Source organism: Crocodylus siamensis, chromosome 11 (genome assembly GCF_052110815.1).
Source record: "Crocodylus siamensis isolate JL-2025a chromosome 11, ASM5211081v1, whole genome shotgun sequence".
In the NCBI taxonomy this organism is placed as follows: Eukaryota; Metazoa; Chordata; order Crocodylia; family Crocodylidae; genus Crocodylus; species Crocodylus siamensis.
Window position 1 is genome coordinate 12,868,429 of NC_143405.1, and position 26,524 is coordinate 12,894,952.

At 44.9% G+C, this 26,524-nt stretch overlaps 1 protein-coding gene across 1 annotated transcript in view; it reads left to right on the forward strand.

Annotated features, from left to right (window-relative positions):
• The first annotated feature begins 756 nt into the window (after positions 1–756).
• The window catches only part of LOC149855455 (uncharacterized), a 36,628-nt gene continuing 10,860 nt past the window's right edge, over positions 757–26,524 (forward strand). The window contains exon 1 of the mRNA XM_090022622.1: positions 757–807. The gene's annotated coding sequence lies outside the window, so the exon portion shown is untranslated. The remainder of the gene's footprint in view (positions 808–26,524) is intronic.

The following is a 26,524-nucleotide window of genomic DNA, read 5'->3' on the forward strand; positions in this document are numbered from 1 at the left end:
TAGGAACCAAGGGATGAAACCCTGATCTCATTCAAGTCAATGGAGGTTTTGTCATTGAATGCAATGAAGCCAGGATTTCATTGCAGGTCTGCTGCCTCCCAGTCCAAGACTCCATGCACTGCACCCACTGCTTCTGTGAGCATCTGCCTTGTCTGTCTGTCTGCAGCACACCCGGTAGAAGACCCGCAAATGCACATGCAGCCCTAATTGGCCAGGCTTTGTGCTAAGTGGCCTCCATTATGATCTCCCATCTTCTAATAGCACGGTTTTGTCCACAAAGCTGGTAGTAAAACTCTCCCATCTCTTTTTGTTTTGCTTTGGTTTTATATTTGCAGATTTATTCCTCCCTGGAGATTTTACTGCAATTTAAATATCTGCCAGAGGTTTATGAGATTTTCCCTCTGCTGCCTGCATGGTGTTTTTTTTTTTTCCCCCTTTCCCTTCCTTCAAGATTTAGCTTGAGGACCCAACCCCAGTGGTAAAATACCTGGCCCTTAAAATTCCAGCCCACTGCCATCGATCCTGGAGAATTGTCTCAGGTTTACTAGTCAAACTGAACAAAACGGAGTCTTTAAAACACAAAATGCCAAGCCCATAAATACAGGGGCTCATAAGGCCTGGAGTTGGAGGGGGGTGGGCAATGGAGAAAAAGCAGGGGATTGGCTCATAGCCTTTTAAAGTGGCTGTTAACTGGGCCATTTGTGTGTCGCACCACTTTAAGCGCACTGGGCAGTGCAGCCGCTAACCCCCCAGACTCATCCACTGGGTTCACCCCACACAATAGATGCAGCGAGCTATTTCCACCAGGTAGGTCATAAATCCCACCTTTATTGCCTTTTATTATGTTGTTTCAACAGACTCTTAAAGCTGGAACAGCGACCGATTGATAGCTGCTTTAAATCTCTTTCATTTTCTGCCTGTATTACTTTCCCTTCCTATGCTTTCTTTTTTTTTTTTTTCCCTTTCCCTTCATGAGTCAAATTTTATAGGTCTCCCCCCGAGGACTGCAGTGGAAGAGAAACTGTGTTTGTGATTGGGAAACAGCAACAGAGAGCAAAAGCAAGAGAGAAAGCAATGAGAGACAGCGTTTATTTTTCGCCTTGGTAGAAGGCAGGGGAGATACATAAATTGAATTACACCAAAAGCGGGGGGCGGGCGGATATGCAGGCTGCGAAACCCAAGGAGGATTTACTGCAATGGAATCAGAAGGGAAAGAATAAAAATCAAATCAAACTAATAATAATAATAACAACAATAACAATGATATAGTCCTCGATCCATTACTGTGATACCAGTATTGACTGAATTCACACTGCTCAGACAACTTCTTCCTTCCTTCCAGAGGAGACAGAAACACTGATTTAGGCTTGGAAACCAGAGAACCCCAGACTGCATATGTCAGCCTTGATCTGGTATGGGAAAACCTCGGGTACGTGGCTGATGCGGCCTCTCACAGCCAGCTTTTTGAGGCAGGGACTATTATGGAGTGCCTAGCATGATACGAACCCTGAGCTTAGTCAGGTCGGTACTGCCATACTTAATATACGTAGCAAATACTGTGATTTGGTTCCTCCAGCCAGCTAGTCTAGGGAGCAAAGCTTTCTGTGGTAACAGAATGGAAAACTTTGACACTTCCACTTGCTCCTAGAAAGAGAACTTTTTACCTCAAATGTTTAGAGCTAACCAGAAGGTTTTGACAGAACAATCTTCCATTGGAAAATTCAGTTTTATGTCAATGAACATGTTTCAAGGGAACAAGCTAGTGTTGGTGGACTTTTTGACAGAAAAAAAAAATCACTTTGACTTTTTTAGTTTTCTTTAATAGAAAAATGTGCTTTGTTTTAGCTGTCATTTTGATTAATTTCATTTTGTCATATATTAAATATTACTTTGAACATTATACTTCTTTATTTTCTATTGTCATGTTTTGACATTATCAAATTGAAATACTTTATCTCATCTGAATGACAAAAAAAAGTTGACATCATCTAAATGAAACTTTTAGATGATTCTGGGTGAAAAAAATTTGGAAGTTTTTGTTCTGCAGGAAATGTCAAATGTCAAAATTTCAGCGTTTCAATCTGATTAGGAATAAAAAGCGATTTTAACATGTCAGTTTCCCCAAGGAAAAGAAATTCTGGTTTTCAACCAGTTCCAGTTATTTTTATTAACCTGGCCTCAATGCAAGATATATCTAGGTCTCGGTAAAGCTGTACTCTCAAAAAGTGCCAGTAACTGAGCTTAAGAAAAGCACCAAGTACCACAAGATCAGGAATGCAATCCCAAGACTTGGCAACATTACCAGATTTGTGCTCAAAATGTATCTTTCCACATATCCATGAACCGAAGGATCCAGGGGCTAAAGGCAGGACAACTATCCTCACCCTAAAGGGTGGGTATAACGGGCTTGAAGAGCTGTGCTTTCAATCCACCATGGATGTTAGCCCAACAGATGTCAAGAACATCACTGAATGCACCACAGCTAACTCATGCACACATGTCAAGCTGAAGATGTTTGAGTGTTTGAAACTTATTTCTTTTCACCCTACCAAAAGTGAATGAACTCATTTCTCCTCTGTTAAACTGGGATTTGAATGGCGTTTTGATTGGTCACTTACATCATGACAGGCTCCACCCCTTCTGATGCATGCGGCACCATGTTCCATAGGTGTTCCCAGCCAACCCCATTGCATGCAAGGCCTCTGGCAGCCAGGCTGCCTCCATGACCTGGGACAAAGTGCTTGATCTCTCTCTGCTTCAGTTCTTCCCTGCAGAGGAAAAGTGATCCTTCTTCCCTACCACATAGCAGAGTTGGGAGAATAAATGGATTGGTACCTTGGAGGTGTTCAGACACTGTGGAGATGGGAGCAAGGACACCAGTCAGCTAGCTCGTGGAATATTGCTCCCCCATTGTTATTACTGCTATTTATTATTCATAATGTAGGTGCAAGCTCACCACCAGTTTACATTCACTTATACAATCTTTCCCACTTGTCAACAGTGCCTTAGAAAACTCCTCTTAATGCTAGCACTGAGCTATCTCCAAGAACTTCCTGGTTTCTTACCACTTCTCATTTTAATAGAGTGCCAGAGTAACCAAGATAGATCTGAGAAGCCCATTTGCAGCAGTTTAATGCGTTCTAGCCCAGACAGGCTAATAGATCTAGAGACTGCAAAAAATAGCAGAAAGGTCAGGTGAACGGGTAATATAGAGGTTTAGAAGGCAGTAAAACAGGAACCCGCATACTTGATAGCCAATCCACAAAGCCATGAGGGTGACTGAGATCGTCTCTTTGACCAGGCCTCATCTATTCTGTACACTGTGGGACATCAAGCCAAAAGTGTCTTGAGATGATCAGAAAATCTCCAGCAAACCTAGAGACTCCAGGACCCAAGCTGAACTCTCTTAGGGGCCAGTGGCTTTCTCCTTCATGGATAATTTGAAAAATTGAGGATTATGAGAGACATATGTGGCAGGTAGGCTGTATGTTGGGGATAGATGTGCCTGCTGCATCTGCCATGGAAGAAACATGGTAGAGAAGATTCAGTACAAAAGTGCTTCACTGAACTGGAGCCCAGATGACAGCCTTCCACCTCTGGGGGTTAGAGTCTAGCTTGGGCAAGTGGTTGGGAGTCTTAGTCCAAGTCATAAATGTATAGTCCACATCAATTTAGTGACTATGCAATGCAGCAGAGGATTAGGGCTGGAAAAGCAGGCAGTGGTGAAAGCTGAGACTCAGGCGCAGTAACAGAACTGGGGAGGCAGAACTAGAAGAGAAGGGGGCAGCAGGTTAGGATTTGCAAAGAATGGATGAACCTGGTTTAACTAATAGAGTTGGCACAATCCCCACCATTACGTCACCCTCTGCTGAATAAGCACCAGAGTCCTGCATCACTTGAATGAATTAGAGTTGTGGAAAACTCTTCCATTAAAACGTTATTTTCAGTGAAGATTGGCCTTTTTTTACTGCATAAACATTTCATGAAGGATTTGGGTTTCATTGGAAGTTTTCCAGGTCCTTTATGGGGGAGGGTGTTGAAAATGTCTACTACAACATGAAAAAAAAAATGGCAGGTTTTTCTCTTTTTTTTATTTAAAAAAAGAAAGAATTCCGGAAAAATTCAGCAGAAAAGTTCGGGAAAAAAATAATCAAAATATTTCCTTTTCTCCTAGATTTGTCATGCAAAATAATTAGTTCCCAACTGACTCTAAAAATAAGTTGGTGACCCCTTGTCCACTTCCCCCCTAGTACTGAATATGAAGAGCAGGAAAGAAGGGTTCACATCAGCAGCCAGCCAGACAGGCAGTATCCAAAGGTCACGTGCACTCCTGCAAATTGTTAATCCCCAATGGAGAATCAAGTACCCTATGGGATACTCACAAAGAGATTGTATGAAGGGAAAAAAAATCAGATTGTAAAGAACCTGAATGATCCAATAATTAAACAAAGGGCTTTCTCTGAAAGTCCCTGCTGATGGATGTCCTCTCTTAGGCTGGGAACAAGCTTGCATCGTTTGGTTTTGTTCCACTAGTCATAAATAATAGCTCTTCTGGGAGTCCAGAGGAGGGCGAGGATGGTGCCTGGCAGTGAAATCACAGCAAAGAAGATGACAGCGGTGGGGACCTCCAGGAAGGAACATGAGATCCAAGCCGGAGACAAATTGCCAATTTATCTTGACCTTCCCTTTGGGGCACCAAAAAATCTAGAAAATGAGCAAGCCAGAAATCAATAGCTCAGCAGAGTTATTTATAAGGTGCGGAAGTAGCAGAGGCAAGAAGAGAGGATCGCAGTAAAATGAAGCTTGCTATGGAGATGAACCTGAGTGGAGAAGACCCCATCGAGAATTGAAATACCCCTGAACTTTCGGGAACCCGCTATTGGAAGCTGGCCCTCTGACTTCCACAAAGGGAATTTGTCTCTGCAAAAACAAAAACCGGAGCTTAAAAGGCAAGCAGGTCAGTGCTCCTTGAAAACATGTGCCACAACATCCCTTGTTCAATGCAGGAGAAACAAAGGCACCGATAAGCCTGGTGGCCCACCCGCAATCACACAGCAAATCACTGCCCAAACCCAGGAGTCTTGAACAACTTCCGTAATGCTTTATCTGCTAAAACATGCCAGGTTTTCAAGAGCTCGGCACCCACATTTGGACTTGAACTGCCAAGTGTGCTTAGGCCCCAGATAGACGATTATAAAAGGGACAGACTTTCAGCAGCTTACACGGTCTAGCCTCTGTCCTGGTTTGGGAACAACAAATCCAGCTTCTGTGCAGGGGGCTGGACTAGCTGACCCTTGATGTCCCTCCCAATCCTATTCTAACTTCTAGTCAGGCAGTAACACAAGATTTTCCGAAGTGCCGAGAGGCAACTCCAATGCACTGGATTTATCCAGGTGACTCATTCTGCTGCCTAATAGGGAGCCAACCTCAGTGGCAAAGCTGAACCTAAAACATAAACCCCACTTAACCCTTGGCAGAGAGAGGGTTGAGGGGGACTGAAAACACCCAATCTAAATGTGCTGCGTACATCCATCTGTGTTGATGAGGGGGGTTTCCAAGTTTAGTGCCACTGCCTTCTTGTTCAAACCTTGCCCTCAGAGGTTAATGCACTGCAACAACTTTATGTGCCTTTTCACTTTCGCTTTGGTTACTTAAACTAAATTGCATTTCCTCTTTGGCAAGTTTAAAAGGTGCTTGGGAAACCTCTGAACACAGGCACAGGAGAATCCAATTTGTGCCAAATGAAACCTGAAGAGAATTTATAGATGTGCCCAATACGACACAAATGCATTTTTTTTTTTTAGAGAGCAACCTGAATACAGCAGTGTCAGAGCAATGTTACAGAGGCGAAAGAAAGCTAAAGAAAAAAAGGAGGAGGGGGGCTAAGGCAGGGTAAGATTTAGAGAGGTTTCTCGGTGGCTGGACAGGAGGGGGGTTCAGTGGAGGAGGGGAGCATTGTATCTCTCCTCTTTGCTGCGGTGATTTTAGTGATGTGAGAGAACTGCCACGTTTTTAATGGAACAAATAAAAGGACAAGATTGGCCTCATCAGCAATAACAGCAGCAGTTTACAGCTGCATCTGAAGGGAAAGATGAACGGTGGCCAAGCTTTGAGTGGAGCCATCCGTTCCCTGAAGGCCCTGGTCTCTTCACTCCCCCCTGGCTTTTTCTTCCCCGCTCCCCTACCCTCCTGAAAGCAGACCTTAGAGACTCAGCAGTAAGCGCTGGGAGTCCTGGGGATTTGTCACTTGAGGAAGGTGCACAGCTAAAAACGGGAAACTGGAAGTCAGACTTCTCTCTTCCTGCTCTTTGACCCTGCCCCTGACTTACTGTCCTCATTGTAGACTAACCACAACTTGGGTCGTGGCAAGTTAGTAACCTCGCAGTAAGGCTAACTCAGCAGCGCATGACTACACCATTTAGCTTTGTGCATTGCTGTCACAAGCCAACAGCTGCACTGGCTCTTTGCCTGCTTATGAGGGACAATACAGATATATGGGCAGGTATGGCAGAAATCATAGCACCGCTGTTTACTGGACCCCTCGGTGCTTGCTTGCTTAGGATGTGTGGGGTAACTTGTCTGCCCACTCTGGGAAGCATGGGAAGAAACAACCTAGCCCTGGAAGAGTCATTTCTTTGCAGGACCCATGCTGGAGGGATGATGTGTTTATTGACCCCTTAGGATGAAGTTATGGATCTTGTTCACCCCAACAGGCAGAGCCGACAGCTGCTAGTTTCTATGAAGACAATGTTTCTTTGGCAGGGACACTGATGTGAGCGGTGGGGTAGCACGGGAGTTATTGGCCTGGACCAGCATTTGCTTGGAGGCCGCCAAGCACCGCTCCTTCTGGGCATGCCATTTGTGGTAGGGCATCTCCTGCAACAAGGTACAATCCCACAAGCATCCGCATAAGGAAAGACCTGCCTCAAGGTTTGGTCCCGTCTCTAGAAAAGCCCACCTGTGCCCTTGCTTTCTGTGGTGGGGTGCGCACAGGTGGCCACAAATATGAACAGAGGTTGTGGGCATTTTAAAGAGTTACCCCAGAGGCAGTGCTGATGGAGGCAGTGACTTGCAGTTACAAGTTCCAGTCGGGAGGGGTGTGAAGACAGTACCGAGAATTTGGTGCACGGGGGCATTTTGGGGAAGGGGGTGGCAAACCACTGTCTACTGATTGTTGACTGGGTGTGGTGAGGCATGTTCTCTGCAGTCATTTTGGGGGCGGCAAAATACAAGATACACTAACTCAGACGTTGCCTTCTGCCCTGGGATGTGGGTGAGAACACCAGGCATGTTCAGGCAAAAACTCAGTTTTGAATCAGAATGAAATGATTTAGGGAAGTCATGGTACAATGCTGTGCTTCCATTTTCTCCTGTAAAATAGGAATAATGATATTTACCTACCAGATCTGTGAAGTGCTTAGAGATCCTAATATGCTACATGGTATAGAACAGTGGCTCTCAACATTTTTATACTCAAGGCATCCTTTGACAGGCTTCAAAACACTCCCCAGTAGACCAGAGGCCCCCCTTGGAAAATGCCAGATCTTAGTTTTCACAGATTTTTTACTACAGAAAAAATACTAAAGCAATTCTTCTGCTGCAAAGAACTCAGAAAGGCCACAACAGGTCAACGCATTTTTAACGCTACAGATTGCTATTTGAAGTTCCTGTGTTTATCTTGTGAATCATGTTTGAGCATCTAACAGCACTAGCATTGCATCGCACAGCACCCTTGAAGGATTTCAAGGCGCGCCAGGGTTCATTGGCACCCTGGCTGAGAACCACTGCTGTAGAAGAATCGCTGCACGTATAGTTGTGCCTGCGTACAATACACTTCCCAACTCCTGGTCCTAAACTGCTGCAAGACTGCGGACTAAAGCAATGTCATGACTGACTCTGACTTCTCTTAGACCCTAAACATCATTGGCCTAGTAGCAGCAGGTCCCACATCCTTTACCTTAATGCAGGCCACGGCCCCGAAGTATTTCCAACGCCACCTCCCAGCCCCGGAAGACGGCAGGGTACAGTGACGGGGAACACCTCTGCGGCAGAGGCGAGCAAGCCCCGCACAACATGCTCAGAAAGGGTTTTTCAAAGCGCAGCACTCCCGTTAATTTCATTATTTTTATTCTCTCAGCCTCCAGCACTTCAGCTCTGCAGAGCTCCAGCCGCGATTAATTGGAAGATCTCCCACTGATTCCTGATTAGCTGCTTTTGATTAGGGCTTAATGACTTCACTCGGCCCCTAATTCACAGGGACGAGCGGCAAAACGTCTACAAACTGCTCAAACAGAATTGCATTTTCTCCCACCCCAGAGCCAACACTTAAACACTGTGTACACAAGTCTTTGCTTCCCTGGACCCCATGTAGCCCCCTCTCTATTCTCCACCTCTCTCTGAATCATCATGCAAAACAGTTGCTAAGAAATTTGAACTATGACTCCTGGTTGCTAGTGCACAAAAACCTGTCCCAGGAATAAAAATCAGAGGGTAGACATTGCAAAGCCCTCTGAAGACAAAGGGGCCCTAACCTTTATTATCTTGGATGGCGACACGGATAGCTAAATCCCTTAAGCTCATATGCTACACCTAACCCAAAATCTGCATAGTGAGTCCCTCTACACCTTGGACTAGTTGCCCAAAAAAGCCTCGTACTTGAGGCATTTAGAACTGGACGTGACAAGCCATTCAAAAATGCAGAAGGCCTTATCCCTGGTTAGTGTAAGCACCATTGATTTCAAATGTCCTTGCCCTGATTTACACTAGGTAGCTGTCTAGCCAGTGTGAGCAAATAGTGCTTTCTGACCATTGGGAAATGAATTAATTACCCACTTGTTTCTCTTTTAACTATAGTACCGTAGGTCCAGGATTTCAGCCTCAAGCAAAAGCGTGCTGGTATTGTTATTTGCACTTACACTATTAGTTTAGGGAAACAGCCACTATAATAGAAACATCTCCCTACTGGTATAAGCATGCCAGTGTAGGGATCCTACTGGCATAAGCATCTTCCTATTGCTATAAGCTTGACAAGAGTAGGTGGGGGTGCCTTTGCCGAGTATTAGGATGCAGTGTATGATAAGTGAAATCAAAGTGGAAAACAGCTACAGATGGTTCATAGGCCAGGCAATGGGGAAACCCATCACAGCTGCAGTTTCAAGCTCCTGAAGCTTTTACTAAACACAGCATGCCGCAGCAGGCTTCTGAGAGAAAACTGTAAACCCACTAAGTTTTCCCAGCTTTCTGACACCCTGTCCCTTCATTGCCTCTCCAACTCTCCCTTTACCTCCCTCGGACTCCCCTTCTCCCTAATGTCCTTCCTCTGCCTTTTTACATTATTTTATCTCTTTCCCTCTCCTCCATTTCAGCACATGCCCTCAGCCAAGTTCTCTTCTAGGGTAACTTTACTGACTCCAGCGAAATTATATCAGCAGATAGTTTGGCCCCATCTCTTTTTTGCTCACTCTTCCCCTTTCTTCCTTCTGACTTTCTCTCTTTCTCCCTACGAAGTTAGCGTAGGCACTTTCCAGGGGGAGCTGCCCCACCAGGGAGCACAACTAAACTGAAATGTCACACAGCTGACGTGTCAAACAGCGTTACGAGGAGCCCCGCTAACATCTGCCATCCGGCCCCAGGCCTCGTGTCTGAGGAGCGACCTTGGAGGCTGAGCCGAAAGTCGTGTCATCCTCCTGCCTGCCTTGTCAGAAGCCAAAGGGATGTTGTAAGCACTGGCTTTCAGAGCCTGCGTCTCCTTCTGAAGATCTGAGAGTGCATTTATCTTCCAGAGACATGCATTAATCTATCAAATACAGGTGAAGATAAGGGGATAAAAAGAGAGGCCAGGGGAAAAAAAAAAAAAAAGAGTAGCCATTTTCACCACTGAGAAGCAGTTCATCTGCTCCATGCGTCCCTCTAGGCACGAGGGCCCAGGAGCACGGGAGGCAGGGATACTTGCAATAACTGCCTTATCACATCTCTCACAACCCCCGGTCTTGACCTGACAGAGCGAGGTGACAGCACATAGAGCACTCTGATCTCACCATGCCCTTAGCCCCTCTTCTGATCTGTTTATCACCACATCTCAGTGACAAGTCAGAAAAGCAACTAGACTCCCCAGCAAACATCCCCCATGCAATTAAAAACAGGCTGGGTGGATTTAGTGTCAGTGAAAGACACTGTACAACAAGGAGATTTCTATTTAGCTAAAAACCCAGTAATAGGTACGTAGCTTTAGCAGAAACTTTTCCCTAAATGTCACCTCAGTATACTCATCTTGAGCATGATAATCCCCTTTCAGGGACAGGCTCCTAAGGGAGACATGATGGAGAACACAATGAACTACAACTTGGCAAAACTGTGTTGTAGTCCCAGCTCTGCCACTTGCCTATTCAGTGACCTTTAGCAAGTGACTTCTCCTCTCTGTCCTTCAGTTTTCCATCACTTAATGGAGTTAGGGATGCTACTGACCTTCTTTGCCAAAGGCTTTGAGATCTACTGATGAAAATACCTGGGTATTATTATTAATCGTAGTAGTAGTAGTAGTAGTAGTATTCTGTATGGCCTGCTTTTTGCCACCCTCCTTACTGGGACACCCATCTGTCATAAGTGCCACATACCTAATGCCCACCCTCTCTGCACTCTCTGAGGTCTTCCAGCAAGGGGAGCAAATTCATACTACTGTAATATTCAGGGAGACTTGCTTAGGAGGGAGGTGCAGCATCACATTGTTCCCTAGACTCCTTTCTTTGCACAGTATTCTTGGCATGAGGGGGCATTTTTACAACTCTATCCAGCTGAAAACATCTGGGAACTCCTGGGCTAAAGCAACCCCAATGAGGCATCCCTGGGGAGAGAATATGAACAGGACCCAGCCAGCTGATAAAGTGAGGAAAACATAAAGTTTAATTACTTGGTTGCTTGGGTATTTCCTACCTCAAGTTACTAGAGATTTTCCTAGGGTGGAAGCTCAGATTCTCCGTGAGTGACAATAAGGTCCTACTTGTGCTTGCGTTGGGGGCAATTCAGGAAACAGAGGAGAGAAACACAGAAAGCAGACAAGCTCCCCGTTGTGTCCCATTTTTCTGCATGTGTGAGCCCTTTTTATTTCCCTTCTTGAGCAACTAACACTTGGCCACAGACAATCCATTTCCACTGTCAAGTAGGACACCTGATAGTAACATCATTGCCTTTAACATGGGTCACAGCGTGGGGAGGAGGGCAGCAACTCCAGCTTTGGCAGGAGACCAGGCCTTGAGTGTCCATACAATGCCTGACAATGCAGAAATGCTACTTTTTAGCACATATTTCCATCTTAGCTCCTTCGCCTAGAGGCACTTTCACCAACCAGTGACTTGTAAGCAAATTTACCCTGGGTGCAGCCCTTTAAAGTTGCCTTTTCTCAGCTGCATCATGGCCAGTGCATTATAAAGATACGAGCTTAGGACCTTCCTGAGCACAACTGGATTCACCTTGGACTCTCCAGGACACCTTCTGCATGGGCTGCAGCCCAAATGGAGCTGGGCTGAAGACTGCTCATTTCCAACACAGCTGAAGACTAAGTAAGGGAAGTGCAACCAAACTAATAAACAGCTCTGAAAGAGAGGAGGATTTGATTCAGGTCCACATTAAAGGGCAGAGAAATGAATGCAGAGATCAAGGCGCTTGCAATTTCAAATATATCAAACAGATAAATAAATATGGTTTAAACTTTCAATTAAGTTTGAAAGAGAAAAAGAGAGGGGAGGCGCAGAGGGAGAACCAATCCAGCAGCCCTCGGGCAGTGCATTTGGTTTCAGGACTCTCTCTAGCTGCCTGTGTGTGCAATCAGAAGCAGGACATCAGTAATGAGAGAATTGTGAGTCCCAGTAAGATCAAATGAGTGTGTTTTTAATGCCTCAATTAAGGTTCATTCCATCAGGCTTTTAAAAGCGATTTAGTCCCACTAAGCCGCACCGGGTCAGAGGGAGGAAGAGACGTTGGATCTCATTTGAAAGCTAAGCACATATGTTCCCATCATTAACATTCCCTTCCCATTAATGAGAATAATATTGTTGACTTATAATGTTGCCTTCATTTAACAACTGGAGAAGAATGAAATGCTTTCTTCTGCGTTTGGCCTAGCGCCAGGAACTGCCTGTAAAATCCAGATAAGGGTTCTTAGCACAAACTTCTGATAAGGGAATTAATGGTTAAAACTTTAAACTTAGGCTAAGGGGAAGAAGACAGGATCCATGATCTCTCCTCTGCTGCCAGTCAGTCAGAGCTAATACCCCTGAACTTGCCCAACCTGCTCCCTCGATTTGTCCTCCCTTGTAATTGTCTATCTGTAACATATGTCCTTTCTATGCTTCAAGGTTGGAGTGTCTTTAATCATGGAGACATCTAAGGACACGTCCCTCTGGCTTTAGTATGGCGGGGGGCGGGCAGGGATGAGCAAGGTTGAGGTTCTCAAAATCTCAAGTTCAGATTTCTCTGACAGCTCTTCTCACAGCATGGGGGTGTCAACGACGGAAAATTATTTACACATTTACATCTCCCTTCTTCCTTTTCTCTGGAAGGAAACTTCACTGGCTCCTGGGCAACTATCCTGAGCAAGTAACATGCTACAGGCAACATTATATTTTCCTCTCCTTGTCAATGTGTTTTAATTTCCTGCGGTGGCAAGACACCTCAGAGGGTTGTGGGAGCAAGCAATGAGAGCCATGGGCTGAGGATCACTGCTTTAGATGTTCCTCTTTCACAGCTTCCCTTCATTAGACAAATGAGTTCGGGCTGTGTGACCTAGATCCATCACTCATCCTGCCAAACCGAGAGGAAAACGTATATACTCTGCTGTCTTGCCCATGTGGCCCTCCCAGGTGCTATCCAGGAAGACAAGATCTCAGGGAGACAATCTGAATGATTTTTTTTCTTTCAGTTCATCATGATCTTTTCACAGTGAAAAGATGCTCAAAGCAAGGGAGGTAAGTGAGGAAGAGCAGTGATGGTTTTCTGAAGAGGAATGTGGAAAGCCACCTCCTACTGGTAAAACAGCAGCTCCGTCCGTTTGGGCTTAGGAGTGATAAAACACTCTTCCTTCCATAGTTCGGCTTGAACAGATATTTCTTTGTTTAGGGATCCCATGTCCCCTCGGCAGTAAATAAAAAACACTGTCCTCTTTTTACAGGTGGAGAAATCGGCCAAGAGAGATTATATAACTGACCCACGGTCACAGAGTAAATTAGATTCCGAAGAACCAGGATTAGGAGAGTCTCAAATATAATCTGCAGAGTGTCTCTGAGCCAAGTTCCTCTTTTCCACCTTGTTTCCATAAGGACAATGTTAATAACAACATTTGCCTGCCTGCTACCTGCATATGTCTGCGGAAAGTCTAAATCTGTACATATTAGTATATTACTGGGATAGAGATACCTGCTTTTTTAGACGAGAAAAATGAGACACAGGGAAGGGCCTTAAAGACACCTCCAACCTAGTACAGAGGGTGTCCAAAGAGCTCCTCCTCTACACCTTTTACCTTCACGTAACCCCCACCCTTTCCTACACTTTCTAGGAGAGCTAGTTTGGAATATTTCCATAAAACCATTTTTCTTTGGAAAAAGATGATTGATCTAAATTGTAGCTGTTCACAGAAATAAAAGACTTGTAAGGAATTTTGTATTTTGAACAAAAACAATGTAATTTATTTTCAACACAGAGGGTGTGTCTACACATGCATGTTTACTACTGTGCAGCACAGGCATGCATCTACACATGCATGCCAATACTGTGCAGTAAATATGGCAACTTATAACAACTTGAGCATAAGTTTGATACCTGCATCATACAGCTGTCAAATTTACGCCCCATTAGTTACTGTGCAGTAATGCATGCGTAGATGCCTTACTGTCCACTAACACTGTGTGTGTGGACTAACTTGGGACTAACTTTAGTCCCAAGTCAGTCCACACACAGTGTTAATGCACATTAACCCCTGCATGTATAGACACCAGCCTATTCCCACTTACTGCACAATAAATTTAAGCTGTCATAAATGCACTTGCAGACATGCCCAGTATTCCATATTTTTTCTTCCAAATAACTTTGTCTTTCAAAATTTAAAATAATCGCAATAAAATATTAGTATTAAAATACTGAAATATTTTGATATGCTGAAAAATGGAGAAATTCAGTAAATCCAAACCTGAATATCTTTCCAGGTGACCACATCATGAAAATTGGAGATTTTGACCTTTCATCCCAAAGGAACATTTACAATCTCAACATCTTTTTCTAGGATGGGAAAACCATTTCTCACCTTGCTCAAATGGAAACCTGTTTTTGTTTTTCTGTCTCCTGTTCTGCTTTGAACTCAAACTGAGAGTTAACTAGAGTGATCCAAACTTGTTAAAAAACAAGAGAAACCTTTCATATTTCAGACTTCAATCCATCTCTGTTCCCAGCGGCCAGAGAAAACTCCATTAGCCCTTAAGGTTCTTTTAGTAAATAAAGAAGGGGGGGAAGCAGATGATAGAATAGTCTTTGTCCTTTTATTTTTCTCTCATATATATATTATATATAAAAAAAACATTTTCTCAAAGGCACTAAAGTCTCTCACTTCAGCCCAGAGAGTCAAGGGAGTCCAGGTTTTCAAAGTCTTGTCTTGAAAGGGACTGATGGCTTGAAAGCGCATCTCAAACGTAATTTGCTAATATGGGCCAGTGATACAATGGGCTGTGTAAATGCTATGCTCCCTACAGAGTTCCCTTCAGCTTTTCTTATTATGATTGTGTGAGATTGTGGGGGAAAACAGTGCAACTCAGTGTGGGCTGTAAATCTCGGACACTATTTGCACATCAATGCCCGGAAGGGGGGAAAAGCCTTTGCTTATCAGATCTCCCAGGCTTAGAGTTGTTTTTTTTTTTCTTTATTCAGTTATTTTATTATTATATTATGTTGGCTCTGCTTTGGGATATCAGATGGATGAGGGGGTCTTAAGCTGCCCCTTCACCAAAGAGATCATGGATTTGGAGAACCTGATGGCTGGCTTTACACTAGCTGATGGCTCATTCCAACTGCTGGTTATATTTTTAACTTTCTCTCATTAAAGTTTTGCTTCTGAGGCCACTGCAGAACATGAACAAGAGCTGTAAGGAAGTAGCTGTTTTGCAGAAGCACACAAAAAGAAAAAGGACATTAGGATGGCTCCCTAATTAACGTGACAAGTTCTTGTCTATTTACACTTGAATAAATGGGACATCTCGCATGAGTCATGATATGTGTAGTGATTACTCATGTGATTAAAAGCGTGTTGGGTCTGAGCTGCAGAATGTCCTGGGAGAAATGAAAGAGTCCTTTGTTAATGATAAATATTATTATTAGAGCTGCTTTAAAACGAGAACGTCTGTCCCACCAAAAACTGCTGATATTCGGGAAGTTGTTTTTATCCAACACTAATCAAAATGAGAAGATACGTTAAAGTTTTATTTTTAAAGCATGTGAAAGGTGTTGGATTGACAGTTCACCATCTGCACGTCCTCTCTTTATGAATAACAGAGCACAAGCTCTGCAACACTTCCATGCCTGAGGGCCTCTGATACCTCAGGCCTGAGCTAAACGTGGTCTGCTCTCCAGGAGACAGGACAGCTGAGACTCCTTATGGCCATACCGTCTTTGGGTCCCCTAATGAACAAATCCCACAAACAACAAGGGATCAGAAAGTGTTGGTTGTATTGGTGTGTTTGAGGGCAAAGAACCACGACCACAAGGAAATGGATGAAAGCATGGCATCCTTTTCATACAGATCACTGCCAAGTGGCAGAGCCCTCTGAACAGAGCTGGCTTCTGCATTTCTCACCAAGGCTTTTCTACATTGGACTACCAGTGCAAGGCAAGCTTTTGGGATTTAAAATACTCGAGTAATACCAACATGTCTCCCCTTGGGAATGCTTCCATTCAAGTATAAGAGTTTACATTTGTTGGAAGCAGTTTTAAGCGTAACTACGAAAAGCCACTTATTATACAATTAGTGTTTGTTCACAGGGAGTAATGTCAGTGCAACTGCAGCAGCTTAACTACAGCGGTATAATTATATTGGTACAATTTTCTGTGTAGGCCAGAAGCTGTTTGCCATTGGGAATCACATTATGACTCTGCTGGAGTTTATGTAAACCCCTAACACATCTGCTTGGAATAGTTTAGATATAGTTGATTCTGCCTTGGGACTGAGGCAAGGACTAAACAACCTCTTGTGGTCTTTCCAGACCTATTGTCTAAACTTCTTTTGAGTAATGCAATGTTTACAAGTTCAGTTAGGGCTTGATCCTGCAAGGGGTTTAGTGCCCTGGCCCTAGTCTAGTAAAATACCTAAAAACGTATTTGGTTTAAAGCAGGGGCATCACAGTCATCTGACCCTGTAGACTGGGACCGAGATATGAGCCAGATGAATGGTGTGGGGCCAGACCCATGGACCAGATTAGGCTTATGGATAGCCTTCCTCTGCAGAATTGAACAACTGCAGCACCCACTCCGGCCAATCTGGGACACATGCCAAATGCAGCATCTGCTCCAGCCAGTTCAGGACCTATGCCACATCAGGGCATGCCCCAGACTAGCTGAAGCAACTGCTGCATGTGGTGTGGTTCTTGAGGGGATGCTGCAGTCTCTGGATCCAGCATGTGTGGGGGTCCGGTCTTGGTCCTGCATGTGTGCCACTTGCAGCACCCTAGAGTTGGCACCGTGTGTCTTGGACTGGCCAGGGCAGGTGTTATGTTGTCATGGGTCCCAAGACCTGTATGCTGCATGGTCCTGAACACACCACCTGTGGGTCAACTCAAGACCCAGAGGCAGCACTGGGGGCCAGGTAATGGAGCTCTTGGGGCCAAATCCAGTCCGTGGCCTGTATCTTTGACACCCCTGTTTTAAAGCATATACGTAGCACCATTCACATTGAGTGCAACTACTGACATGTTTAGGTTCTTTGCCGAATCAAGCCCTTCATGGACTATTGGTCATTTCCAACCAGGATCAGAGTCAGCCTGCTTTCATGGGAAAAAAAGGCACTATATGCTATTATCATTCTGGTCTCCAGCTCCTGAGAGTCACCATGTATTTTATTGCATACCTAGTGTGTATGTCCAGGAGGCAGAGGAGAGTATTCAGGAAATAAAGATGTGTGAATGGGGTGAATCTGTCTCCAAGGAGTTTCATACAAACATTTGCACTTTGTGAAGTTTGGCTGCTTACTTTATTTTATGCCCTTGGAATGTTATTTTTTCTTGTCAAATTCAATGACTATCTTTCCTCAATGCAAAATTGTACACTCTGAATTCCAAGCTGTATTTTAGTAAAAACAAAACAAAACAAAACAAAACTCTCTTTATTTTCATTGAAAAGAAATGTCCCCTTTCGAAGAAACCCCAAAATCACAGAAATCCAGTACTTTTTAGGTGAAATTCCATTTCTGGCATGTAACAAAACAGAGGAAGACTTTAGATTTGGAGTACATTCCTCTTTCACTGCAAGTTCATTTCTATTGGGAAGGTACTAAACACTTTATTGTTCAATCCCAGGATCTTGCCACACCAGGTAAATAATTTATTCCCAGGCATACCTGGGCAAGTACCATGGCAGCATCTAATAGCAGAACCCATCTAATGCTAGAAGCAGCCATTGAAAGTACTGTAAGGTCCTTTTGGCTCTCAGAGAGCTGAAGGTAGAGAATTTCTTTGGATGGAGTATATGGTTGATAGAACATGTAATAGGTCTTAGTTCTGGGATAACCCTCCACTGGGGGCTGTCTAGTGTCTACATCCCTTGTGGAACATCCAGCTACCATCCTTCCTAGTCTGGCATGCATAGGGAGAACGGACCTGTATGCTCTAATGAAAGATCTCAGTAAAAACTATCACAAAAAGAATATAATCAGATAGTACAAGTGTTTCTAAATAAAGTGATATCAGAGAAAGCTATCTGCTTCGAATATCCCTTCTGAGTTTTTTGAAGATATCAGTGACAGTATTCCAGGTGACATTGATCCTGAACTGGAATCAAGAGGAATTTTGCAGTTTGACTTGAACTGGTCCAGGCTTTCAAGCTATATGGGAAAATGTGACGATGCTCTGTCACAATCCTGGCATCCTTAGGAAGGAAAACATAAGGGAGAGGGGAAGCCAAACCCCACCTTCTCTGAGTTTATGTGACATTAATTCTGCCTTTATCTCTATAGGCCAGGGGTGGGCAAAATGCAGCCCATGGGCCAAATGTGGCCCTCCAGGCCATTCTATCTGGCCCAGGCCCCCCCCCCCAGTTTAGAAAATTAATATTTATCTGCCTCTGGCTGCCTGTCATGCAGCCCTCGATGGCTTGCCAAAACTCAGTAAGTGGCCCTCCGCTCAGAATAATTACCCGCCCCTGCTATAGGCCATAAAGTAACAGACCCTCTCGTGGCTGGATTTGGAGCTTTAGACAAGGTCCATTTCAGGTGGGTGTAAGAACCCAGGTCACTTCCTTCTCCAAATGTGGACTGTGTGAAACATCCAGCACAAGAAGGACAGATCTACTGTTGTCGTTTTCCTACTGCTCTCTGCTTAATATTACAGGAGAAGCCCTCACTGAGACTGGTACCTCTTTGTGTATATAGAGGGTATAATATAGGGAGAGCTACAGATCTAAACAAACAAGATAATGGACAGAAGGTGACCAACTAACACAAGATCAATGGCAGTTCCATCAGGCCTACAGCCTTGAACCCAGGGCCTTGGCCTAATCATCACAGCTGTCTACCCCACCCTACCATCCTACTGCTGTCCCCAGAGGCTGCATGGGGCCTGGCCAAAGGCTGCAGCAGTGCCCAAGACTCAGCCTGCTCCCTGATACCCGAGTGGCTGGCTCCCACCACTTCGCCTTCCACTCCCCTGCATAAGACCAGGAAGAAGAACAACAGAAAGTGTCTGGACAACAGGATTCCTCTAGATCCTAGATTACACTCTGCTAACTTGCTTGCTTGCGTTTTAACCTACTGGCTTCCTGCCTTGGCTCATCTCTGAGCTCTGCTTATCCTCTTCAATATTAACTTTTCCCCCCCATCCAGTAAGCTCAATCCCCAGTTAGCCCCCGGGCCTGGCTGCCCACATCCCAGCACTAACAAGAGCCAGGATGTATGGCCCACTTCACTGTGTTTCCCACTAGATGTCGTGAGTGACTAGGTTCCTTTATTTGTTTGTGGTATTTATCTGTCATAGGAGTTGAGACTTGGCCATAACCTTAAAGCCGCTTCAGTACAGATCTCTGATCCAGAAACCTCTGGGACCATAGAGCTTGCTTTAAGTTGGACATATGCACAAAGAGCTCAGAGGTTGGAGAGTCAATCCCCTGCCAAGCTTCTCAAGTAGTATTTATGTAAATATTTACAGTTGAATCCACTTATTGAGGATAATAGGCCCAAGTGGAAACATCACAGCCCATAGGGAGCTAGAAGTGGTAGAGATAATTCAGTGCAGCAGGAAACATATGCATGGCTCACAATAAAAGCCTTTCTGGGGATGTGGCACACCCTGTCCTCATTTCCTATGGTAAAGGTAGCAAAAATACAGGGGGATGGGCTGGAACCTGAACGTACATGTAACGGTCCATGGTGCTGCCCCATGCCAGCTGGAGAGAGGAGTGGGATTGGAAGAGAAGCTGCATGTGACCTTCTGATATCCATACACTTTAACCAATGAACTGGAGAAAAAGTTGAAGGCATCCAGAAGTGGGATATTAGGTCAGTATCAGGGAGAGAGGGTAGATGTTCAGCATCCCATCCTCCATCGGTTTTTGGGGGAGGCGGGAGGATGCACTCATTTCCCTTCCTAATTTCCTTGGCTTCTCTTTGAACAAAGTCACTGGCGCCCTCAGCATCCAAGCCTGCTGTTCACTATTGTAACAGTAACCAGAGATGGGGCTTGTTCTGGATTTGCAGGGGTGGGGCTTAGGTACAAGTTCTGTTTTAGCCATACCCGCTGAGGGAAAAGGAGACATCTGGATAAAAAGTTCCAGTTTGAGCCTTCCTGTTCTTAAAACAATTCTTTCATTCCTGGGAGAGATGCATCCAAATGAGATAGAATTATGATAGGACATGATCACACTCAACCTCTGTTCTATAAAAATCAAGCCATTTCCAGTAAGTCATTGCTAGCACTCAAAGTGCCCTCCAATTCACTGGCAGAGTATGTTAAGACCCTCTAAGATTAGAGCTTCCCTGAGAATAAACCCCATATCCACCGAAAACAGAGCTATATCTAAGGTCACACACAACATGCTACCCCAGCTCACATGTAAATAGAGACCTACATAATGGCATGGATGTTCTCAGTCCCACTGGCACTCATGTATCATAAGCAGAAATACACACTGTACAAGTGGAATATTTAGAGATGGAAAGTGTATTTGGACACTCACTATCCTAAAGTTACACATGCTATGGACAAACATAAGCCCAGCCAACCATGATCATGTTCACTAGGGCTGTGCCAAGCTTCAGTCCCTGATTCGATGCGGTGGAGATTCACCCAGTTCAGTGGCTGAACCTCTGAATCAAATCAGAGGACCCTTTAATCTCTCTGAATCAAACTGGAACCCTCCAAATCGATTCAGAGAAATTCAGAAAGATGTGGAGTTTCGGACATAGACACAGCTTTAAATGTTTTTTCTACATATCTCTAGGTAGCAGGAGATACTGAGTGCTGCGATGCTGGGACGCATGGAGCATCCCACAGAAGCATGAGAGGCTCCCCAGCATGCTTAGCACCAGACCCAGAAGTGGACCGGAAACACTTCTGGCCCACTTCCAAGTCCACTAGGGAGGGCGTGGCTCAGCGACTAATTCCTCCTGGGTTGGGGGGGGGCACTTGGGGTCCCCCTGCAGCTCACTGCCAAGCCAGGGAGGCATGGGGGGGCCCCACAGCACACTCCCTGCCAGACCCAGAAGTGGATCCATAAGCACACACTGAGCACATGGAGGGCCCATCCCCCACCCCTCCCGCACTCCTGTGGGATGCTCCATGCACCCCAGCATCACAGTGATCACAAGCCATACCTGCTACCTCAAGGTATGTAGACACAGCTTTAAAAGTTTTTCTATGTCTGAATTGCTGATTCTCCACATCAGCATCGAATCTTTAGATTCGGATTCGGCCAAATCGAATCAGGGACAGTGATCTGAATCAATGAATCGAATTACTGTCCCTGATTCAGGCCAAATCCAAATCAAACAGGGCCCGCTTCACATACCTCTAATATTCACATATACAACATGCCATGGAACAAAGGTCACACACCCACTTGTGCATTCTGTGGTAATTAGAGATGGTAATTAAAAGATTATGAAGGACTCTTCTGGTGGCAGTAGCTGTATGATCCAAGATCAGACGTTTCTCAACTTTGCGGCATGGGAAAAAAGAAATTCAGTCTAGGTGCATATTGTAGCTTCACCACAGTACAAGTGTTTTTTCTCTAGTTTGGTCTGCTATATAAGTGCCCAGCAATCAAGTTCAGATCTGAATTTTTCCAAATCTCAGAAATGTTTAGATCCAAGGCTCAGGTTCAGGCCCATCATCTCTAATCAAGTATTTCGTAGGGAGGGAAAAGAACAAGATCAGGCACCTGACTTTATTTTCCTGCCCCCTTTAACTGCTCCATTTTTACCACATCATCTGCACCCAAGTTACTTAGAAAAAAATCCTATTGCCATCTTCTAACTGAAAGCGTTTGGTACAGTTTTAAAGAGGGGACAGGGCTACTTCACACCAGTTACCTGAACTGCTAAGGCAGAAAAAAAGCCAGTGACCTGTTAAAAACATGGCAACATGTAGACTTCACCATCTCTCCAGGGAATAAATCAAGCCCAACTGTCGTACTGAGAACAATCGCATTAGAGACACGTTCTGTGACAGGGTCCAAATCTTTCAAAAGCAAAAACAATCGTGCACATGTCCACATGCACAATATTCCAGGAGCAATGTAGTTAAATGCATTCATTTGTATCTTTTTGTAAGGATCGGCTTTGGGTGGCAGCCAGATTTGCTCTGAAAATTCCTTCTCCTTGTTCTGAATCATTTAGTTAGCAATCAAGAAATCCAAAGAGAGGATTTAGATTAATAGCTAGGAAGGGTCTTTTTTCACTTTTGCTGATCAACAAGGAATCAGCCACAAGCCTGTTGTGAGCACCTAGCAAAGAAAGAGACTTTTTCATGTGTTTCAGGAAAAAAAGAATTGCAAACAGCCCAAAGTATTGCCTAGACAGGACATTGAATACTCTCCCTATCCCCAAACCCAATGGTTCTCACAAAATACAATAGCAATACATCCAACCAGAAACCATCAGCTCCTGCCTGGGTCTTTCCTGGAGATCTTCTGGGAAGGCCCATCAAGCAGTTTATCAAGGCAGAGGTCAGTTATCTAGCTTCTTTCCTCCTCAGTCCTCCAGACTAGTGGCTCAAGCTATGGACTGAAAAAAAAGAAAGGAAAGATCATTTGGTGGACCAGCTCCCCATATGCTATCTTCTCATACGGATTCATTTAGCAAAGACACCTTCCATCTCATGTAGCTTGCAACTCATCTGTCCAGCTAAAGTATGCCTGCTATGCCACTGGCATCTCATTCCCTTTTTGGTCCACCCACACATATAGTGAAGCTGCATGCTGCTAATGGGCAGTTGGCTCCAGAGTAGCTTTTTAGATGGTTCGTTCTTTAACTCCAAGGATATTTTGAATATTCCTCTCTGCTGTTGCTGCTAAGCAATTGAGTGAAATGCACTGAAGGCGGGTTTTTTTGGTGCCAATCCCAGAGCACATTCTATACAGCCTTGGCACTGACACACCTACCCTACAACAGATCCCACACTAGGAAGCCAGATCCAGCTGGGACACTAAGCCCTGCTTTTGAAAACTAGAGCCTTACAGACCACCATATACAGAAAACCCACAGACCAACATTCATATCTCCACAGAACCAGTAATCACCCTAAACACACAAAGAAAGCTGTAATTTACAGCCAAGCCCTCTGATACCACTGAATTTGCACTGGGGAGAACACCTATGATTGTCACTTCACAAATGCACAGAGGTAGTAAACAGAAGACTCTGGCCCTGGTGCTACTGTGGGAGCTTCGGCTTCTTCAACCATGGCATGCACCTCCAGGACTGCAGCCTGTTAGGAAGGGATGGCATCCATCTCACACCAAAGGAGAGCTGTTCTTGGCTAGAATGTCAGACCTCTCAGATAGGCCTTTAAAGTGAGATCACTGGGGAGATGGGCCATCAACCACTAGCACAAGCCCCCAAAAATGGCAACCTCGAAACCAGCATCCAAGGGTACAATAAAACACTTTCTCCATTACTGGCCAATGGACAGGTTATTCCACAGCTCACCCAAAAGCCTAGAACCTCCAATGGCAGGCTTAGGTGCCTGTATTGTAATGATGGAAGTACGGGAAACAAGCAGTAGGAACTGGCCCTCCTATTAACCAACAACCAATACAATCTCATAGGGATCACAGAAATGTGGTGGTACTCCACCTATGACTAGATCACAGGCATAGATGGATATACCCTGTATAGGAGGGAACATGTTAGGAAGAAGGGCAGTGGAGTTGCTCTTTATGTGAAGGAACATTAAACCTCCCTAGAAGCAAAGATTGAAAACAAAGAAGGGCGACTTGAGCCACTCTGGGTCAGATATGGGGAGAGTGCAGGGAAGGGGATTTGACCAGAGGAGCTTATTACACACCTCCAAACCAAGAGGAACTCAACCAGGAATTCTTTGGAGAACTAGCAGAGGCTGCACGCTCTTGAAGCATGGTCATCATGGGTGACTTCAAGTACTCAGACATCTCATGGATTGAGCACTCAGCTAAATCTGATCGCACACAAAGCTTCCTCACTTGCATCACATACAAAAAGTCAATGGGCTGACCAGGGGCAAGGCACTGCTAGACCTCGTTCTGGCCAAAGGGAACAATCTAGTCAGCAATCTGAGGATCAAAAGGAAATTGGGCCACAGTGACCATAATAATAATGATAATTTTCTCCATTCACCATAAATCAGGGAAACTGGCCAGTAAAGTAGAAATCCTTGATTTTAGGAAAGCTGATTTCCACAAGCTTAGGAGATTGGTTGGTGAGGCCCTGCAGGACCATGATCCGATGAGGAAGGCAGTACAAGAAGAGTGGTCGTTTCTCAAGAAAGCGAACCTAAAAGCTCAAAGGATGTCCTTTCCCTTTCATAAGAAAGGCAGCAGAAGGGCTGGGAAACCCCCTTAGCTCAACAGGGCAGTAATGGACCTCCTGAAACAAAAACAAGAAGCCTGCAAAGGATGGAAGTCAGGAATAGCTATCAAGAAGGAGGACTCAGCAAGAACCCAAATCTGTAAGGAGCAGATCCCGACAGCAAAAGCACAAACCAAAAACAGATTGGCAATCAGAATTAAGGACAACAAAAGTCCTTCTTTAAATATGTAGGAAGTTGGGTGAAAAATAAGGGAAGCATAGGGCCCCTGATGAATGAAATGGGACATCTGATAATTGACACTCAGGACAAAACCGAACTCCTGACTGAATACTTCACATTGGTGTTCCACCAGTCCAAGGGTGTTATCCTGCTTGACAGGATACAGGATGACCATGATGGAGGTGACCACCCTTCCATAGTTGACATAGATCTTGTAGGGGAGCACCTACAAAGGCTAAATATCTATAAGTCAGCAGGACCAGATGAACTTCATCTGAGGGTGCTAAAATAACTGCCTGATGTCATCGTGCAATTAATGACAAAGTTATGTGAAGACTTGTGGCAGTCAGAAGAGGTCCCAGATGACTGAAAGAAAGCCAGCATGGTGCCTATCTTTAAGAAATAGAGAAAGGAGGACCCAGGAAATTACAGGCCAATCCCTGGTAAAATCCTGGAGAAAATTATCAAAGAATCCATCAAAGACAGGATAGCAGAAGGCAGTATTCTGAAGGACAGCCAACATGACTTCATTATGGGCAACCTCATTGCCTTCTATAATCAGGTTACTCACCACCTGGATGGGGTAAATAACATTGTTGTCATATGGTTGGACTTCAAAAAGGCCTTTGACCTGGCCTCCCACAAAGCCCTCATGAAAAAATTGGGAAAATACAGCCTCAACTACTTTATGGTCTGGTAGCAAGGTAACTGGCTTTGTGGTAGGATGCAGACAGTACTGATTGAAGGAACTGAGTCATCATGGTAGAGGGTGACCAGTGACACACCTCAGGGTTCAATACTTAGACCAGTGCTTTTCACATGTTCATCAACAATTTGGATTCGGGTATTAAAAGCTATCTAAGCAAAGTTCACTGACAACACCAAACTGCGGGGAAGTATGGTCACGCTCAAAGACAGACTGGCAATCCAAGCCAACCTGGACAGGCTCATCAGGTGGGCAGACCTCAACTAGATGCTTTTTAATACAGAGAAATGCAAAGTGCTCCATCTGGGGAGAAATAATCCACAACACACAGGCTCAGCAGTGTTATGCTTGCTAATACCACATCTGAATGACACCTGGGTGTCATGATAGACAACAAAATGAACATGAACCACCAATGCAATGCCATAGCTGGCAGAGCTAATTAAACACTGCCATTCATCTACCAGTGCATCTCAAGCAAGGCCAAGGATGCCATCGTCCCTCTCTACTCATCCTTGGTGAGACTGCAGCTGGAGTTCTGTGTCCAGATCTGGGCACTGCACTGCAGGAAGGATGTGGAAAAGCTCAAGAGAGTCCAAAGAAGGGCGACATGCATGGCATGATTAGAGGCCTAGAGACCAGGCTATACAAGGAGAGGCTGAAAACCTTGGGACTGTTCAGCCTGGATAAAAGAAAACTCAGGGGGGACTTGGTGGCAGCCTATAAGTATATCAAGGACTTACATCAGGGCCTGGGGGAGCATCTGTTCACCAAGGCTACCCAGGGGAGGACAAGAAATAATGGGCACAAGCTGATCGAGGATTGCTTCAAGCTAGACATAAGGAAAAACTTATTTACAAGCTGAGTGCCAAGGGTTTGGAAAAGACTCCCCCAGAGTGAGTACAGTCATCCACCCTGGTGATCTTCAAAAAGTGTCTTGATGCCCATCTCGCTGGGGTCATCTGATCCCAGCAGTCTTTCCTGCCCAAGTGCAGGAGGGCTGGACCCAATGATCTGAGGTTCCTTCCAGCCCCTAACAATGATGAAACTATGAAAACTCAAAAGGGCTTTCACTGAACTGTCCCATCAGGGGAAATGCCTTGTTGGACCTGGTCCTGGCCACAGGCGATGACCTGGTGAGGGGACTGTCGGTGCTCGACCACCTGGGCAATAGTGACTATCACCTGCTGGAATTTACCATCCAGTGCAGGGTGTCAAAGGCCTGCAGCAAGGCAGCAGCCCTGGACTTCAGGAGGGCAGATTTCAATGAGGTAAGGAGACTAGTCAGGGAAGCACTGAGGTCCCGGAGGGGAGGGGAGTTGGGAGTCCAGGAAGAGTGGTCGTTCCTTAAGGAGAT